The sequence below is a fragment of the Haliotis rubra genome, unplaced genomic scaffold, assembly GCF_003918875.1.
Source record: "Haliotis rubra isolate DU_JTF1 unplaced genomic scaffold, ASM391887v1 Scf860, whole genome shotgun sequence".
Taxonomy (NCBI): Eukaryota; Metazoa; Mollusca; class Gastropoda; order Lepetellida; family Haliotidae; genus Haliotis; species Haliotis rubra.
This window is the reverse complement of record NW_025767591.1, coordinates 121,893-143,045: the sequence shown is the minus strand read 5'-3', so window position 1 is coordinate 143,045 and position 21,153 is coordinate 121,893. Positions and strand designations below refer to the sequence as shown.

Sequence of the window (21,153 nt, the reverse complement as noted above, 5' to 3'; positions counted from 1 at the left end):
TGATTAAACGTCATCACATCCGTGCAACTTAAGCTGGCTGTGCGGGAAGGTAAGATGGATCATGTGGCGATGTGCAGTGGTTGGCTGTCACTGTACAATGATGGCGTGGATCGTTGTTTGCAGTGTCTGTCACTGGATTGTCTGGTCCAGACATCATTCATAGGCTGACATCATATAGCTGACAATGATGGCATGGATCGTTGTTCACAGAGCCAGTCACTGGATTGTCTGGTCCAGACATTACTCATAGCCTGACATCATATAGCTGACGATGATGGCAGTCACTGGATTGTGTGGTCCAGACATTATTCATAGCCTGACATCATATAGCTGACAATGATGGCATGGATCGTTGTTCACAGTGCCAGTCACTGGATGGTCTGGTCCAGACATTATTCATAGGCTGACATCATATAGCTGACAATGATGGCGTGGATCGTTGTTCACAGAGCCAGTCACTGGATTGTCTGGTCCAGACATTATTCATAACCTGACATCATATAGCTGACGATGATGGCAGTCACTGGATTGTCTGGTCCAGACATTATTCATAACCTGACATCATATAGCTGACAATGATGGCGTGGATCGTTGTTCACAGAGCCAGTCACTGGATTGTCTGGTCCAGACATTATTCATAACCTGACATCATATAGCTGACGATGATGGCAGTCACTGGATTGTCTGGTCCAGACATTATTCATAACCTGACATCATATAGCTGACGATGATGGCAGTCACTGGATTGTCTGGTCCAGACATTATTCATAACCTGACATCATATAGCTGACGATGATGGCGTGGATCGTTGTTCACTGAGCCAGTCACTGGATGGTCTGGTCCAGACATTATTCATAACCTGACATCATATAGCTGACAATGATGGCGTGGATCGTTGTTCACAGAGCCAGTCACTGGATTGTCTGGTCCAGACATTATTCATAACCTGACATCATATAGCTGACGATGATGGCAGTCACTGGATTGTCTGGTCCAGACATTCATAACCTGACATCATATAGCTGACGATGATGGCAGTCACTGGATTGTCTGGTCCAGACATTATTCATAACCTGACATCATATAGCTGACGATGATGGCGTGGATCGTTGTTTGGAGTGTCTGTCACTGGATTGTGTGGTCCAGACATTATTCATAACCTGACATCATATAGCTGACAATGATGGCGTGGATCGTTGTTCACAGATCCAGTCACTGGATGGTCTGGTCCAGACATTATTCATAACCTGACATCATATAGCTGACGATGATGGCAGTCACTGGATTGTGTGGTCCAGACATTATTCATAACCTGACATCATATAGCTGACGATGATGGCATGGATCGTTGTTCGCAGTGCCAGTCACTGGATGGTCTGGTCCAGACATTATTCATAGCCTTCCATCATATAGCTGACTGTGATGGCGTGGATCGTTGTTTGTCAGTGTCTGTCACTGGATTGTGTGGTCCAGACATTATTCATAGCCTTCCATCATATAGCTGACAATGATGGCTGTCACTGGATTGTCTGGTCCAGACATTATTCATAGCCTCACATGATACAGCTGACGATGATGGCCAGTCACTGGATTGTCTGGTCCAGACATTATTCATAGCCTTCCATCATATAGCTGCCGATGATGGCGTGGATCGTTGTTTGTCAGTGTCTGTCACTGGATTGTGTGGTCCAGACATTATTCATAGCCTTCCATCATATAGCTGACGATGATGGCAGTCACTGGATTGTCTGGTCCAGACATTATTCATAGCCTCACATGATACAGCTGACGATGATGGCCAGTCACTGGATTGTCTGGTCCAGACATTATTCATAGCCTTCCATCATATAGCTGCCGATGATGGCGTGGATCGTTGTTTGTCAGTGTCTGTCACTGGATTGTGTGGTCCAGACATTATTCATAGCCTTCCATCATATAGCTGACGATGATGGCAGTCACTGGATTGTCTGGTCCAGACATTATTCATAGCCTCACATGATATAGCTGACGATGATGGCCAGTCACTGGATTGTCTGGTCCAGACATTATTCATAGCCTGACATCATATACCTGGAATATCATAAGGTAACCATATCACCTGGTCAAGTCACCTGATCAAGTCATGTGATCTTGAAAGTTTCCTGGGGACCAATTCTAACCTGGAAAACCCACAAGCTATTTGCCAAGGCAACTGAGTAAACAGCTGTAATTGAGTTTGAAGTGCTTGTACATAAATACCAACTTCTAATAACAACACACCTGTTTAGCATGGGACCTGTTCCTATACACTGCCAATTTACAATCAAAGCAATGGTACAGCATATTCCTACCACCCACCTATAAACAGGCATTAGCACTCCTACACTAAGGGAGGGTTGTTTTTGGAAGGATTAACTTGGGCCAAAAACCATATAGATGTCAACACACCTGAAATTGACATGCAATTGACACAGTGTATCTAAATATATGGTATACTTCACAGTGATTGACAGGTGGGTGTGGTTTGAGGGACCACATTGTCACTTTTACTTGTCTCAGGTTAGATAGACATGAAGAATGTAATGAGAAATTGTGGCATTGGAGAAGACAACTAATAAAATTGTTTAAAAGGAATAAAAAGGAATATTTTCTTCCAATTCTCATAAGTACACCAATATTTTTGTCTCGTTTCACAACTGTATATGTTGTTATGAGAAATTGTGACATCTTGTGAGAAAAAATCTTATGCAAATGTAAATATTTTTAAAAATGTATTATTTCTTTTTAAATTGCACAGGTTAAAGTAGTCAATTAAATATTAAATGTATTTCAATGTGTTCTAATTGTGAATGTAGATTGTTCCAAGAAATAGTGAAACTTTTTGTTCAGTAACAATTAACTGTTTCTTCCTAATTCAAATTTTTTATGTAGTGAAAGGTTCGTTGAATAAATGTCACACTGGGCCATAACCTTTCAGTTCCTTGTGAATGTTATCGGAGTGAACAACAACAGTTACCATGGTTACAAATGTTGACAGTTTGCACAGAGGGAAACCAAACTGTGCCCACCTGTTGTTGCCTAGTGATTGATGAAAATTCCTTATCATGTATGTCAGGTGTTTATTTGAAGGACTTGTGTTAGAAGAATCACAAGAAAGAAAGGGAAACCATGATTGTCCTCCTGCCTCTGCTACGCTGAAAATATCTGCACTCTGCACTATTGGCTCGGGCATTACTGCAGGAATAGAGTTTGTTTCATGATGATGATGATCAGACAAATGATTTATTTGTATTCCAGTGATGTAACACGACACAAACAAATAAATACACTAGGTGATGTACTACTAAAATACCCTCTCAATGAAGAATTGGATGTTAATTTACCTTTTTTGAGTATTATATATCCATTAACTGATTATCTGTCAATGGTGTTTGGAAGAACTTTACGAGGATACACTGTGGCAAGTCTGGACCCTCCAGCACAAAGGACATTACTTGTTTATAAATCAATTTCGACATCTCCTTGATGGACAATGCAGCTGAAATACTGTCCATATGGAGAGGTCTTCATGATAGTGTGGAATGTTTTCACAAAAACTCTCACTTAATCTCATCAAGATGAAGATCAAAGACCTCCTAAAATTATTTACGACTTTGTCAGTAACCAGCTTTGCCAAAAGGTGTGGTTTTCTGCCAGTTGAGTGATCAGCAACAATAGATGGTGCTGGTTTTATGGAGGTTGCCACAAGAGTGTGAACCATTAGGCCCTGGTTCCAGGCTATGTTACATAATCCAATCACAGTTGAGAACAGCTCCTTTGTTGTGTCTGATTGGTCCCTTTAGTACCTCATTGTGACTAATGGGTTTATGGCTGCTGGAAGGGCTTTGTGTTATCAACACCCTCATTGGCTAATTGGTGTGTAAATAATCCAATCAGATGAAAGTGTACATATGTGGGCTGCCCTGAAGGAAGGAGTGCATAAGACAGTGTCCCTTCAGGAGGTTTGCAGGTCAATATTGGAAATTGATTGTTGGTCATGTAAGGTAAATATTGAGGTGTCTGTTGTGTATTTGAATGATTTTGTTTAATCAGGAATTAGGATTGTTTGTTAGATGATGGGTGATTGTAATTAGGATGTAAACAGACATTTGTTTAGATGCACAAAGAAGAGCTAGATGAGTTTTGTTGTTTACAAGGCCCAACCTGAAAATGTGATTAAGTCACTTTCTGATATTACAGCTGATTCAGGTGAAGGCTCTGCTTCAATGATTTTGTATGATTTCGCAATTCATTGTTTGAAAAACGTGTAATTTTGTTGACAGTTGTCACCATTATTTAGTTTTAGTATTGTTTATCTTTTATGAGTTTACTGTATCTCATCACCTGTGAAACTCTCGAAGTGTGAATGTTAGGTTATGTTCGAAGAAGGGTGGTATGGTGTTATGCGTACTAGTGGTGTTCCGATTAATTGAAATAATCGAAGATTGGTTGCAGTGACCAAACGACCAAGCAATCGATCAAATTTTCTCATAATCAAACACAAACGATTTTTTAACTACATTTTTAGTCTTTGAAATACTTGACAATGGAACATATCGTTAAAGTTGTCAGTGCCTGAAAACGTGTTTAATTCTTAGAAAACTCACTTCACTAACTGAAAAGCCATGACTGAATATTTCTTGAAGACTCCAGGAAGTTTATGTTCATGATATATAAGTCATCAATTTAAAGTAGCAAGTTGCATCATGTTATACATAGCTGCAATAACAACCTGGATAGGAAAATCTGAAACGTGACGCTAACCAATTTTTTTCCATGATTGTTCGTTGGTAATGAAGCTATCATCAATTGTGAGATTTCAACCAATTCCCAACACTAATGCGTACACACACCTGCATCCATCCTCTGAGTACATTCATGAATATTGGTCTCCAAATACAACTGTTGCTTTTAAACAATCCTGGAGCAGAAATCTGTAGTTGTTTTTATAGCTCTTGTTTTTATATATCTAATGTATACCTACACCAATGATACCATGCAACTATACATGTAATAACCCTCAAACTGTCAACAGTGTTCCTGTTATATCCCAATGTGCCATTTCGATAAGTGAGGTAATGCAGGAGCCATGGGTTTACAATTTCTGATTGGTGGACTGACTGACTGACTGAGTTTGGTTTTACGCTGCTTTTACCAATATTCCAGCAACATCACGGCGGGGGACACCTGAAATGGACTTCACACATTGTACCCATGTGGGGATTCAAACCCGGGTCTTCGGCGTGACGAGCCAACGCTTTAACCACTAGGCTACCCCACCACCCCCTGATTGGTAGAAGTGAATGATTTGAACAGTATATCATTATAACATTGTGTGTCATTTAGTATGGGAGGAAGTAACACAGGTCTAAGTGCCCACCACTAAGGTGAAAAACACACTCAAGATTCAGATTAAAGGCAAATATGGCATTGGATTGTTGGATCCTAAGGAATAAGAAATTAAGGTACCAGGAATTTCCAATTCCAGGATGTGTATGAGATGAGGAATTGTGACATATCTGATATTCTTTGATTTGATTCTTTTTGGTCTTATTATTGTTTTCTTTGTTGCAGGTCAGAGCTGAGACATATCATCCAATCTGATCTAAGGATACTATCAGCTGTATTGACCAATCAGATGTAAGGATACTTACAGCAATGTCAATGCCTACTCTGCCATAGTGGGAGGTGGGATACACCATGACATACTTACAGTATAGGTGAGTACGTTGGAGAGTTGTGTCCCTTGACATGGCAGGATCTACAGATCAGTCACTCACCCACCTACCCGTATCATCAGGTGCTGTTTGCATGGGTTGATTCAGATTATTGCTTGGTATGGCATTAAAGGAGAATACGAGTGAATTGATACCCCCTCTGCTCATTAAACGTCGGGTGTTTCCGTAATAGGCGGAAATACGAGTACGTTTTTGTGTTTTTATTGCTACAAACTTTTTGTTCAATTTTAATCACGGAATGTGACTTTTAGAATATCCTTTACAATATATCTAAAATTTTGTTTTCGTTCGTATTCTCCTTTAACGTTCAAACAACTATTCAATTTTGACAAATTGATACATGTACCCCTACTGTTAGAAGTTGGACAAACCAAATAATAAAATCAACTTCCTTTTTTTTGCAAATTTTATCTCAATTGTCTGCATGAGGTGATTGAATGATCAAAGAATGCACCCTTGAAATTCTCCTGTAGTTGGCATCTGGGCAGGGAAGCCTTCTACCCGCTATCTTATTACCGTTGTTTGCAGAGTTTCAAGTGCCAGGGTCTAAAGTAACAAAGGGTGTACCTTTTACAAAGGGATATTGCTACTGTCTTTTCGAAACACAGCAATTAGAACCTGTTTTATTTGTTTGACTGCTTTGATTCTAATAGCAGTCTCTAAAGACACGTATTCTGCATGACAAATACTGCAGGCCGAATGCTTGTTCAAACTCGCATTATGAATACATAATTCCCCAAAATGAAATGAATGAATGCTTGTTCAAACTTGCATTATGAATACATAATTCCCCAAAATGAAATGAATGAATGCTTGTTCAAACTTGCATTATGAATACATAATTCCCCAAAATGAAATGAATGAAAGGCAGTGTTTTGTTCAATTTTCTGACCAGACATAAGTAGCATGTCAAAAACATTCAATTCATTTACTGACGGCTTCAATTGAAAATAGTACAATTGAAACCTGTTGAAAATTTATCGTATAAAAACTTAAACTGAATGAGTTATGATCTATCTCTATTCTACTCATTCTGCATAATGAATGTCTCCTGAACTATACTGACATGATACTGTTTTTAGTCAAACAATGCAGGTTTTAAATGGTTTCAGATCAAGACTTACCAGTTATCCAGATCTAACCCTGTACAATACCCCTTAAGATATGGTCAGAATCAGGGCGGTGGGGTAGCCTAGTGGTTAAAGCGTTCGCTCGTCACGCCGAAGACCCGGGTTCGAATCCCCACATGGGTACATTTTGTGAAGCTCATTTCTGGTGTCCCCCGCCGTGATATTGCTGGAATATTGCTAAAAGCGGCGTAAAACCAAACTCACTCACTCACTCACTCACTATGGTCAAAATCTTTGAAAACAATAAGTGTGACTTTTGAAGTATTATCTGGCACTGCTTGTTGGTGTAAAGGTAATCCTGGGCCTAAACTCTGTGAAATGTTTCTGTTTTGTTCTTGTGTAGGTATATACAACATACTTGTTATCGGAGATACACCACAGAGGTAATTCAGTCTGAAGGACTCGCAAGTGTCGAGGATTGTGTTGCTGTGATACTTTATCTCTTCATCACCTCTGTTGAGCTTTTTCAGTCTTTTTTTCCAAAACATTTGGTACAAGGTGTCTTAAATTGTGACAAATGTGCCCGCCTTGTTTGACATGAGTGCTTGGAGTGACAACTCCCATCAAAGGTGTAAGTTACGGTAATATCCAGGTTGACAGGGTTTGAAGTAAGAAATCTGGTTTCAATGGCTTTGTTTTAACCCGGAACATTTCATTAAGAAACCGAGACATCTGTTTGTGTCAGTGTTTTGTAGATAGAGGGTGTGAGGGAGGTTTCTGTGGTACTTGATCAATATTCAAAGAAATTTCTTCAACTCAAGATATTGAGATTGCATATTTGAGATATAGCTAAACTAAAGTGTTCATCACACCGAAGGTCCGGGTTCGATTCTCCACATGGGTACAATATGTGAAGCCCATTTCTCCTGTTCCTCGCTGTGATATTGATGCAATGCTGCTGGAATATTGCTAAAAGTGGCGTAAAACCCAACTCACTCACTCATTCCTGTGGACTGACTGACTGAGTTTGGTTTTACGGCGCTTTTAGCAATATTCCAGCAACATCACGGCCGGGGACACCAGAAATGGGCTTCACACATTGTACCCATGTAGGGATTTGAACCCGGGTCTTCGGCGTGACGAGCCAACGCTTTAACAACAAGGCTACCCCACCGCCCCTCATTCCTGTGGAGTGTGCTCCTAGTGAAGATGTACAAATACCCACACTTGAACATGCCCGAAGCATTTTGGATTTGTTAGCTCTGCCTGAATGGAGAATACAACATGGTGTATGTGGATTTGCTTCAGGGTATTCATACTGGATCACCTCTGCATATTTTTCACCTGCACAGATGGGTCAACTTTTGTAGTCTGGAGTTGTTATCGCCTGAAAGCGTTCAGTTTGTTCACTTGAAGTGATTTTGCACTGAGGAATGGGATGCATTTTAGAAGTGTTGAGATTTGATTTTGTTAAGAGATGGTACTTGGTGTTACCCTGCCTGGCACTGTAATGGCTCAAGAAAATATTGGTCAGCTCAGAGTCACTGGTCAGATGAACCTATGTCTGTGGTCTTGGATATAGAGCATATACCCACAGAGTAGGTCTGGTTTGATCCCTGTCACCATCACACCGAAACAAGTTAAAGATATGGTACTTGATGTTACCCTGCCTGGCACTTGGAATAAAGGGGATGAAGCAAAGACCGGTGAGCTTGGTGTCAGTACACTGTCCATGTTAAACTGCAGATTGTACATCGGGCTGCCTAGCTATATGAAACCAACATATATTCGATAAAGTACGTGTGAAGCCCATTTCTGGTGTGCCCCGCCGTGATGTTGCTGGAATATTGCTAAAAGCGGCGTAAAACCAAACTCAGTCAGTCAGTCAGTCGATAAAGTACAGGGGTGGTGGGGTAGCCTAGTGGTTAAGGCGTTCACTCATCACGGTGAAGACCATGGGTTCGATTTCCCAGATGGGCAAAATGTGTGAAGCCCATTTCTTGTGTTCCTCATCACGATGTTCCTGGAATATTGCTAAGAGTGGCATAAAAGTAAACTAACTCACTCACTCACTCACTCGATAAACAAAGTACAAGCAGCCATACAAACTTTCATGTACCACAGAATATATGTGCAGTAATGCTGGAGACTACATTTAACCCCCATTTCACCTCGCTACCTAAGGAGTTTCATCGTCTGAAAGCTTTAGTTCAAATAAAATAAGTTTGAATTGAGCCTGAACAGTTTTTTAATAATGTTTAATTGTGACTGAATCGTTCAGTGGAGTCGTATCGTCTCGAGGTTCATTTACTTTGGGGGAACATGACTGACGTTTGTACATAGGTGATACAGGCAGACAGTATATGTGGGGAAGAGACATAAAAGTTCAAATAATACCTGCTTTATCATGTTCATCTCATCGTAGACATGTTCACTTTTTGCTGCCTGGTCTGTTTGAGCTTAAACATGCTCAGGTATAGATACAGGTGCTTTTTCAAGATTCACTTAGGTAGGTGCAGTGTTTACTGTGGATATTTTGAGATGTGTTTAAAGTGAGAAGATAATTTATCCAGTATAAATATAGAATCAACAATGGTTGCATGAGTACACACAAACCGAGCTTGTTTCGTGTAATGGAGATTAACAACCATTCTCAGTCCATCGCTAACTTTAACTAGGTGGGGTAGCCTAGTGGTTAAAAGCATTTGCTTGTCATGCCGAAGACCCGTTTTTTTAAAATTATTATTAATGATTTTTATATACAGAACAAAAGAAGGATCAGGAATATTTTGGGTGATGTTTTTGTGAAATTGTGTGTTGAGTCTTCACTACAGAAACATATTCCCCAAAACATTCATGATCGATAACGCGGGTCTTGGGGTCCATGGATGACCCCCCCGCGTTATTAGACACCTGCGTTATAGTAACGATTACATAACTCGGAACAAAGGCCAAGTAAAATCATATTTTCCATGGACATAACAAAACTGGTATTTCATGTATTGTGCCCAGTCAAAACTGTATCGTATTGTTGGAGGTGAAAAAAAAAACAAACTTTGTAAATGAAAATAGATGTATGTACATGAAACTTGCAATCAAAAATCACAAGACATGATAATTCAGTTGTTGTTCCTGTCATGCTACCTGTTATTCAACTAAGCCGGAAATAGCAATCAGCTGGGCACAGATCGGTGTTTTGTTTCAATGTACCGGTGATTCAGTTAAAAACGATCCGAAAATACAACATCAAAGAATTTCTATTCCATTATCAGAATAATTTATATGTCAAGCAGTTATTCTAACAGAGATCTTATATATTGCTATCGTATAAGTATAATGCATGTTTTCTACAAACATATTTAACATAATAATTAGCATTGCTAAGCACTTTGGGTTACCTCAGCCTGGATACATTTTACGTAGGAGACAGTTTGACAAGTCACCCCTGACTTCCCGCAGTACGTGCCACTTTGATTGTAAAAACAAAATGTCGGTAATTAATTGTCAAATATGACTTCAATGAGTAAATAACGTGGGTCTTGGGGTCAAGGATGACAAGGCTGTGATTGCAAGTGATTGGTGAGAAAAATGTGAAATTGGTGCTATCGCGGTAGGCGCGAAAAACGGACCCTCACGAATGTGGTAAGCGGGCGTTGTATGGAATGAGGTAATGCCATTTCACTCACGGTTTCTCCGTTGTTATTGTAAACAGTTTTAATGATTGAAAATGGGATTGAATTTAATCAATAAAATGTGTTTTCTGACATCATACATTCCCAGATGGCGGTGTTTACCCGTGCAATTACGCGGTGTGTTGCATCATAGCAAACGTTGTAAGTACTCGTCTGATGATTGACATGTCTTAAGGATAAAGTCATTATGATGTTTCGCTGTTCATCTATTATTATTGAAAAAAACCCTGCATGTTTTAAGCATCTGAAAAAACATGGATATGTACGATAAACACTGTTAATTGAATTTCACTAGTTTACAACGTGATTAACCAGAGCTCAACAGTGGATTTGTTTATGTGCTATTTTCGATGACGTGAATATGTGTGATCACTGGGCAACTTTTATATGGGAGCCACGGATTACCCCGCGGTTTAACCGAATCCGCGGTATCGCGAAGAGCGTTATTGCGAGGGATGACTGTATTTTGTCCGGTTGTCGTATAGCGACACTCCTGTGACAGCACCTCATTTGTGTGAAACTGTTGTCACCTGTCATGTATGGAAGGATTTGACGAGTCTATCAGTGATGGCGTTGTATACCAAGCACCTGCTACATATGAAGACCTGTGAGAGTCAAATCGCATCATGCTCACAGTATTGTGAAGGACGTTTACCCATTATATTTTCGACTGTTTCCCTTTAGCCTGTGGCCATGTAATCATCAACAACAATGACTGCGATTAAATTACATATTCTCTCACGTATACAACATTTGTCACAAAAAGAATCTATCGTGATGTTATGAGAATAATCTGTCTTGTGGAAAGTGTTACATATTTCATACATGTTGATGGTTGTGCAGGTGGCTGTGAGAGTGTGTGCCGACAACTGAGTGGAATTACTAGTGTGGCTAACCAGATATTTTCTGTGTCATAACAACGTCTTTTGTAACATGCAGAATTAGGCTGGTTGTACATACCTGAGGTATCTTTATGTTTTTCGGGGCGGTGGGGTAGCTCAGTGGTTAAAGCGTTTGCTCATCACGCCCGAAGACCCGGGTTCGATTCTCCATATAGGTACAATTTGTGAAGCCATTTTGTGGTGTGCCCTGCTGTGACATTGCTGGAATATTGCTAAGAGCAGCGTAAAACCTAAGGCACTCACTCACTCACTGACTGTAAACTATGGTTATAGTGCACTTAAAGGGACCACCAATTAGTTATGACTGTGACATTGGGTGAGTTGGTTTTTTAATTTTTTTATTATTATTAATTATTTTTATATACTAAAAAAACCCGAGGAATATTGTTTTGGGTGTTTTTGTGAAATTGTGTGTGCCGAGTCTTTACTACAGAAACATATTCCTGAAAAATTCCTGATCGTTAACTTTTTTCGGTTTATTTTGTCAGATTGTAGTAAAATGGCACTCCTGTGACAGGACCCACTTTGTGTGAAACAGTGGTCACCTGTATATGTCATTTGTGGCAGGAATTGAGGAGTCTATCAGTGAATTAGCAATATTCAAACAATATTAGACCAGAAATGGACTATTGTATTGTACCCATTGGGAAATTGAACTCGGGCCTTCGATTTGACAAGCGAACACATTAACCGCAAAGCTACTACACCTCCATGCTAAGGTTCAGTAAACTACTGAATATCATCATTTTTAAGTGGTCCCAGACTTCCTATATTCCTGTCAGCCTGGTTTCAAGATGGATCCCCAATACACCAGCAGGCACAATATTAGCTTACATAGCTGCAGCGTTACCTGTACAAGGAGGGGAAGGGGGACACGCAAGGAGGGGGAAGGATTTACTCGACAGATTATGGTAGAAAAGAAACATTATCAATGGTTAACTTGGCCGTTGAAGAGCCCTTAGTCACGCATGCTAGCTTCATGACACGTTGGTCGTGGTTTTCAACAAGAGTTACCCGTCCTTGACGTGGATTTTAAAAAGTTTTGATGTTATCATGGTATTTAGCCCCGGGGTTTGGGAGGATACACATATATCATATTGTATTATTGTACGGCAAACGTGGCAAATATGACACTCTTGAGAACATCACCCAACTCTGATAAGTAGTTGAAGTGACATTGTCTTGTTTTTTAACGTGTTTGAAGGTGTGAAATTATACGTTTGAATCATTTGAAATGAATTTTAAATTTCACTTTTGAAATTGGATTTGTTTTTTGTTGAGTTCACAAGTGCATTCGACATGATTTCCTGAATAGTTGTGACTGAGTGTGAGAGTGTTGAATGGATGGATTGAGTGGTGCGGTTGATAAATACATGCTTGATGTGAAAGTAGGGGGAGGGTTCAGTGTCCCCCATTTATGTAAGATATACATCTGACAGTGTTGGGTGCTGGGCTTTGATAACATATAGTTGCGCGAGTTCATCAGGTACACAGGTATTCTTCGCTGTGTCAATACCAGCTTGATGTATGAGGACTTATGGGGGTGGTGGGGTGGCCAAGTGGTTAAGGTACTCGAGGACCTTGGCTTGATTCCCCACATGGGTACAATGTGTGAAGCCCCTGCCGTGATATTGCTGGAATAGTGCTAAAAGCAGCCTAAAACTAAACTCACTCACTCACTCATGAGGACTTATGACAGTATTTCTGTGTTTGTGAGATTCATGTAACATTAAACTAGTCAGAAACTACTGTGTGTGGTGTGCAGTTGGATGGGTGACCGTGTTTGGCAGCTTGACTCCTGAGATTCTGACCTTCGGTTCTCCCCAACACAGAACCTCAATGACACATGTGGTGTCTCCTTTAGACAAATGCTCAGTCTCTGAATATAAGAGATAATTTTGGTGGAAATGAATGATTCCTATTAAAGTGAAAAGGGCCCCAAAGAGTTGGGATATTCAGGGGGTTTAAAAGCTAAAATAACAATTGTCAGCATTGATTCAGAAGTTAATTTCCTAAAACAGAATTTGATATAACATAGCATGGAGGTTGTTGCACAAGGTTTATTTATGACCAATAACCTGTATTTGGACTCTTTGTTTATTTAGCAAGCCTTATGAGCTCAGTACGTACTGTTTGCTCCTAGTATAGGCTATTTACCTTCCCAAAACAGACAGGTATGATGATCTCTTTATATTATTGTCATTCTTAAGTCTGTTGTTGAAACACATGTTGTGCCTTACAAACACTACTAGCCTGTCATACAGACCAAGAAAGTCCATGCAAGTGTAGAATATGTGGTGTGTCTAGATTTTCACAGTTTCAAGAAAAATGATGTCATGATATCACATGACTGATTGTTTTATGAATAAAGACGATGCCATGTTTGTTTGTAAACAGTGAACGTATCGTGGCAGTAACTACCTGACTGTTTATATACATATCTCACTGTATATGCAGGGATTTACAGGACGCGAATTCCTGCGTCCTATACTCATAGGTATTGACAATGGACGCAACAAACTTTATTAGCGCATCCACAGGGCCACAGGAAAAGTCCGAACATTTTGTAAAAATTCCAATCAAGTAACTATAAGTTATCACTGAGTTTGCTACTAGCTGGGTTATGGTATCATTTGCAATTTAATTACTGTAACAGTGTGATGATCATGATACACAATACAATAACAGTATTAATAATAATATTTAAGTGTCTGGGACCCCCATTTTGTTGTCCAGAACCCCTGAAATTTATAAGCATGAGTCCCAGGGACCCTCAAATACAGGACTCGAAGTAAATCCCTGATATGACCCCAACAAATTTCATAACCTTAGGCCAAGTTCTTTGGGCATGCCAGAACCCTCTCTCACCCTCCATTATAATGGGGCGGTGGGGTAGCCTAGTGGTTAAAGCGTTCGCTTGTCACGCTGAAGACTCAGATTCGATTCCCCACATGGGCACAATGTGTCAAGCCCAATTCTGGTGTCCCCCTCCGTGATAGTGCTGGAATATTGCTAAAAGCGGCGTAAAACCAAACTCACTCACTCCATTATAAAATATGAGAAGCATGTGATTATAAGCAAATATCTAAGGAAAAGGATGTTTTAAACAAATAGAGTTAATTTAAACAAAATGTTTTTATATTTCTGCTATGTGTAGTCGTCAACTTGTGGTTGTGAAGCAAATTATAAACTTGAGTAGCCTTACGTCTTAAGTGGCAGTTAGAACAACAATATTGGCTCTCTAATTAGGTGAGCAGACATTGGTAGTTACTCAAGTCAGTGACATGCTTGAGGGATTGTCACGCATGGCCGAACACCCTTTGTAACAGACAAGCTGATTGGATGTTTATGGGGTGAATGTTGCTGCGTGGGAGTTACCGACAGCTGTCACAAGTACGACGACGTTGTCGCCGGAGGTACAACATGGTCGTATACAGTGGGATGATACAGTAGGCGAGAATGTTGACATTTTGCGGCTGACTTTATTACAGCTGAAGCTTGCATGTATAGCACAGGTACGTCTTTTGTTGATCTTTGAATGCACTGGCAGTGTTGAGATTCCTTTTAAGGAAATACGTTAATGTATCAACAATTTTGTTTATTTTTGTAAAAATACATCTCACATTTATCTGGAGTGTGTAATTTGTAATATCAGAACATAAGTTTACATCAGCTAGCTGGTTGTCAGCAATCAGTAAAAGTAAACCTGAAACACTCAGTAAAAATGATTTAAAAAAAAAAAAGGGATGGGATGTAATCAACACTTATATTCTAAAAATAACAAAGTTTGCAAATTAAAACAAATCACTAAGGAAAATTAGTGATTATTGCAATAAAGACAATGATGGTGATGGTCCCCTCATTGCATAAATGGTCAGATTTCCGAAAATAACCTGAGTGTCCGAGCCAAGAATGATCTCGATATCTTGTGTCTTGATATGAAATGCGAGATCAGAGGCAAGAGTAACCTCCCCTTTTATATACCTGTGAAAAAAACTCAAGAAGACTCTCCAACTCTCTGGGTCAGAATATAGTGGAAGGCCATTATTTAAATATACCTGTACCACCTTCCAGAACTCAGGTCTAAATGTAGCACAAGTCTAAATATAGCACACCACTGTTCCTCCCTGACTATCCACATATACAATGTATTACACTTGGAACATTGTTTCACAATGAATAACACCTTAGACATTTCTTGTAGACCAACAGCAGACCTTTTTTGAAAGTCCTTGCTTTCATCTTTTTAGAATCTGTTCTGTAGCTAAGGAACCACATTGTGTCCCAGTTGTCTGTGGTACCACCATTTACTGTGCACAGTTGCACCTCTTAATTAGGTGTACAAGGAACCTGCGATCCTGCTTTGAAATCCAGGATTAAAGGCCTGATTGTTTCTGGGATTGTTACCTGCTTTTTGCCTTTGTAGAGTTATCTCCCTTGTGTGTGCCAGGAACCTCTCACAGTTCAAGTCCAGATTTGCCTTGTTATGTTTCTGGGTTTGTCAGTACCAAATTTGTAAATGACCCCGGCCTGTATATTTTGGGGCTTTTCTGTCGTACCAAGTTGAATGCTGTACTATTAACTGAATATTACACTTATCAGAGGGGTACACAATGTCCACAGTCTAGACAACCAGCTGTCTGACTTCCAAGTGGAAGCCCCAGTGGCTGAGCGGGTTAGTCGGCTGACTTTGTGTGCTGGCAATTAGGTGCCTAACTCAGAGGGTGTGGGTTCGAATCCCGGATGGGACTCTGCCCAACAAAAGTTCTAGAATCTGTACTTTACTGAGGAAGTGTAATCCCAAATATAACATATGATATAACTGAATATTATTCCCTCACTCTGACCTATGGAAATGCTCTAGGTTTGAAAGTTTCCCAGGATTCTGACCATGTTTTTTTCTGATTTAGTTTACTGAAGGCTCTTTATTTGAAAAATTTAATCTTTTGGTTACTCATGTCATTTTCTGTGCAAAGTTTGGTCTGCCTACACATGGCACAATACAGATGTTAAAACATATGAAAAAGAGAAATAAACGGACAAGTCGAAACGTTGAAAATGTCTTAATCTTGATACTTTACTGTCATGTGAAAGTTGGGATGTTTATTATGTTTAGCCTTAAAATAGAGCATGAGAAGAACATAATGTTTATTGTGAAGTGTTTCAAATGGTTATCTGTTGTGTATTTCTCCGTCTGCTTTCATCCCTGTATAATGACTGTTCCATGTCACAGAGTGCGAGACTATAAACGTAGTAGTTCAATGCCAGATATCCTGAACCTTGAATACTTTCAACGCCTCATAAACCCTACCTCAAGACAATGAACACAACAGACCCCGCAATGTGCACGCTATAAACATGATAAGGTCGAGAGAAATTTAAATTTGGTTCTGGTATCAGTTCACTTGCCACTCTGAAATTATGTAACTACGGTTCCCAGTTGTCAAGAAACCTGCTGAAAATATATTTTTGATTTTTTTTAATATAAAATCCTTATTATTACTGGTGTTATGTAGAGACCAGGCCATGATTTCCTATGTAACTGCTATAATTTCTTATGTTAAAGGTCCATTAAAAGTAATAGTGTTCCAAACTGACTTGAAATATTCTCACCTGGAAATGGTGAAGAAAACAGTTTTTAGGCTAAATGTTTTAGTTCTTGGTAGACAGATCTATATTCTTAAGGGAAACGTCCTCTTCAGTAGGTGTGAAAAATGTGAAACCAAAAATATTTTCAATTTTTTATTTTCCAAAAAATTATCAAAATAAATTGTCATGTATGTAGTGTGAGCTATCCCTGTTCTGCAGGAGATTGTACATACACTATTCTTTTGTGGCATTAATGTTTTAGTTTGTGTTCGTTGCATGAAAAAGAGTGCAATTATAAATATATTTTTCTTTAACTTTTCAAGTTTTGAAAGTTGACTGAATTAGTTATGGAGTATTTGCTCTTCAATGCCTATAAAACTGAATGTCATGTCACGTTACCCTAACAGCAAATATTACATTTTGCGTGGCCTCGCATATGATATTACGCGTGGTGTTCACTCTTCATTGTATTCGTAAGACATTTATTGTTCAGAAATTGTTTGAAAAGTGAAAGGATAAAATTGACTGGAATGTATATAAATGTACAGGTGGAATAGTGACAGTTCAAGGAGAAAATTGTCACAGTAACATTCAGGTTGAATATGTGGCACGGACACGACGATCCACACCAAAATATGTTCATGCCCTGTCTATGCCTGCGATAGAACTAGCCTTGGAATCCCATGCTTGTCATAAAGAATGACTAAGTGTTAGAGTCTGGACCAGACAAACCAGTGACTGACATAATGAGTTTTAGTCTATACCATGTGGAAACAATGACATTCAAGAACCCAGTCAGCAAGCCCTGTAACTATCATGGTTAAACTTGCCACGCTAACAGACCAAGATATGTTCATGTCCTGTCTGTGTCTGGGGTAAAATGATCTTCATCAACAAGTCAGCAAGTCGGACAACCGGATCCTGACACTGCTCGATAGTCCTGGATGCCTGGGTATCCTGACACTGCTCGATAGTCCTGGATCCCTGGGTATCCTGACACTGCTCGATAGTCCTGGATCCCTGGGTATCCTGACACTGCTCGATAGTCCTGGATCCCTGGGTATCCTGACACTGTTCGATAGTCCTGGATCCCTGGGTATCCTGACACTGCTCGATAGTCCTGGATGCCTGGGTATCCTGACACTGCTCGATAGTCCTGGATCCCTGGGTATCCTGACACTGCTCGATAGTCCTGGATGCCTGGGTATCCTGACACTGCTCGATAGTCCTGGATCCCTGGGTATCCTGACACTGCTCGATAGTCCTGGATGCCTGGGTATCCTGACACTGCTCGATAGTCCTGGGTATGCCTGGGTATCCTGACACTGCTCGATAGTCCTGGATCCCTGGGTATCCTGACACTGCTCGATAGTCCTGGATCCCTGGGTATCCTGACACTGCTCGATAGTCCTGGATGCCTGGGTATCCTGACACTGCTCGATAGTCCTGGATGCCTGGGTATCCTGACACTGCTCGATAGTCCTGGATCCCTGGGTATCCTGACACTGCTCGATAGTCCTGGATGCCTGGGTATCCTGACACTGCTCGATAGTCCTGGATCCCTGGGTATCCTGACACTGCTCAATAGTCCTGGATCCCTGGGTATCCTGACACTGTTCGATAGTCCTGGATGCCTGGGTATCCTGACACTGTTCGATAGTCCTGGATGCCTGGGTATCCTGACACTGTTCGATAGTCCTGGATGCCTGGGTATCCTGACACTGTTCGATAGTCCTGGATGCCTGGGTATCCTGACACTGCTCGATAGTCCTGGATGCCTGGGTATCCTGACACTGTTCGATAGTCCTGGATGCCTGGGTATCCTGACACTGCTCGATAGTCCTGGATGCCTGGGTATCCTGACACTGCTCGATAGTCCTGGATGCCTGGGTATCCTGACACTGTTCGATAGTCCTGGATGCCTGGGTATCCTGACACTGCTCGATAGTCCTGGATGCCTGGGTATCCTGACACTGCTCGATAGTCCTGGATGCCTGGGTATCCTGACACTGTTCGATAGTCCTGGATGCCTGGGTATCCTGACACTGCTCGATAGTCCTGGATCCCTGGGTATCCTGACACTGCTCGATAGTCCTGGATGCCTGGGTATCCTGACACTGTTCGATAGTCCTGATGCCTGGGTATCCTGACACTGCTCGATAGTCCTGGATGCCTGGGTATCCTGACACTGCTCGATAGTCCTGGATGCCTGGGTATCCTGACACTGTTCGATAGTCCTGGATGCCTGGGTATCCTGACACTGCTCGATAGTCCTGGATGCCTGGGTATCCTGACACTGCTCGATAGTCCTGGATGCCTGGGTATCCTGACACTGCTCGATAGTCCTGGATCCCTGGGTATCCTGACACTGCTCGATAGTCCTGGATCCCTGGGTATCCTGACTCTACCAGGCTCCGACAGGATGCCTCCGGAATACTGCTGGGAGTGTGTACATGTCAACTTGACGATGTAGCTGATGACACAAACACTTATGGAGGCGTCACCACATGATTTATGGTGAAAGGATTGCTGGTGGGTCAGCTGAGAGGACAAATTGAAGGCATGTCGGGACAGAAAGTTACATTACTTGTTTATGGATTTTTAGTGATTGAGTGAGTTAATGAATATGCTTTTATGCTATGTTTTTACCAATATTCCGGAGCACCAGAAATGGCCTCCACACAACGAAGGCTCCCTGTAATGAATGAAAACTTAACCACATAGACTGCCCTCTGCCCTGATTGTAGCGGCCATAAAATTTCCTGTGCTGGGATTCGCACCACAGACTTTCTGATCCAAAGTCGGACGCCTTGTCCACATGACCAAAGAGGTTAACCCAGTGAGTGAGTGAGTGAGTGTAGTCACTTTATGGCTGCTACATGATCATAAACATACTCACTGGTTGTTTAGGAAGACATCTTAAGATATTTCAGATATTTGGGATTTTTTTCAGTAACTTTTCTGAACATGTTGCCAATGTTAGGCCAGGGATGTCTACAGTTGTCTCTTGGCTATATCTTAGTTTACTTTGAGCAGAAATAGAAACATAAATCGTGCTTTTCAGTTATAAGCAGTGATGGAGTATTTGTAATGTATGTAAGTTAACATGAGTAAGGGAGCAGTGGGTAGTCCTGTGGTTAAATTGTTAGCTTGTCATACCAAAGGCCTGGGTTCTATTTCTCTGTACAATGTGTGAAGCCTATTTCTTGTGTGCCTTGCCGTGACTTTGCTAAAACCCAACTCGCTTGACTTTAAGTTTTATTTTATTTCATATCTGTTGTAGTAGAATCTGCTTATTTTCTAACCCGCCAAATCACATCCCAATTCCCTGTTCAGTGAAGTTTTCAGGATTGTCAGCACCATATCTTCTCACTTTCTCACTCACTCACTCACTCATGCGTGTGCACGCTTGCTCACTCACTCACTCACTCATGTGTGTGCGCGCTCACTCACTCTGGCTGTATATGTGAACCAACAGTAAATTATATGCCTCTGAGATTTGCTTGTTCTCAAGGGTTCAATAGTGATTGGCAACATTTTCCTTCAGGAATTCCACTCAGCCCAACCTGTGCTGTATACCAATTGACTCGCCAGTCAGGTAGCATTGTTCCGTGTAGGGATGTACCTCTCCCTGCTGTCCTCCACGCTACCCAAACACCAGCTCGAGCCAAGTTAACCTCAAGATGGGCTCACTGTTGACAAGTAGGAGCCTGAACAAATACAGTCTACAGGACAGTTTGTTACGATTTTGTACGTTTGCTCGAGGGATTTGAGGTTTAGGGACGGTTTTAGTTGGCAAATATGTCCGCTGATTAGTAATTAGAGTTGTACTTTGGCTCTGAGGAAAATATTTGGGTATTAGCCTTGGTCATTTGTGGTAGTTGTATGGAGCAGACGTGGAATGTAGACAAAGATAGACACATCTACACAGATGAAAGGTGGATTCTCCAGCGAAAATTAGATGTTTATATTGAATTTGGTTAAGTTTTCTACACAGGCTCCAAGTCCACAGGGAGTACCGTGGTCACTGGATGGGCTGTTTATCGGGAGTTTGTCTGGGTTTTTGTACACAGGATCTAAGTTGTGAGTACATTCTTGCTGGATGGAAAATTAGATTGTGTTTGTGGAATTTGATTTGAGTTTT

General features: G+C 40.8%; 1 protein-coding gene across 5 annotated transcripts in view; it reads left to right on the top strand.

The window, feature by feature from the left end:
* Positions 1–21,153, top strand: part of LOC124262943 (leucine-rich repeat-containing protein 15-like) — a 61,535-nt gene that overhangs the window by 34,787 nt on the left and 5,595 nt on the right. For 4 of the 5 annotated variants that reach the window (XM_046697552.1, XM_046697554.1, XM_046697553.1 and 1 more), the window contains exon 2: positions 5,593–5,738. The gene's annotated coding sequence lies outside the window, so the exon portion shown is untranslated. Of the gene's footprint in view, positions 1–5,592; positions 5,739–14,822; positions 14,936–21,153 lie in introns of those variants that run through there. The other variant, XM_046697557.1, reaches the window with a different exon arrangement.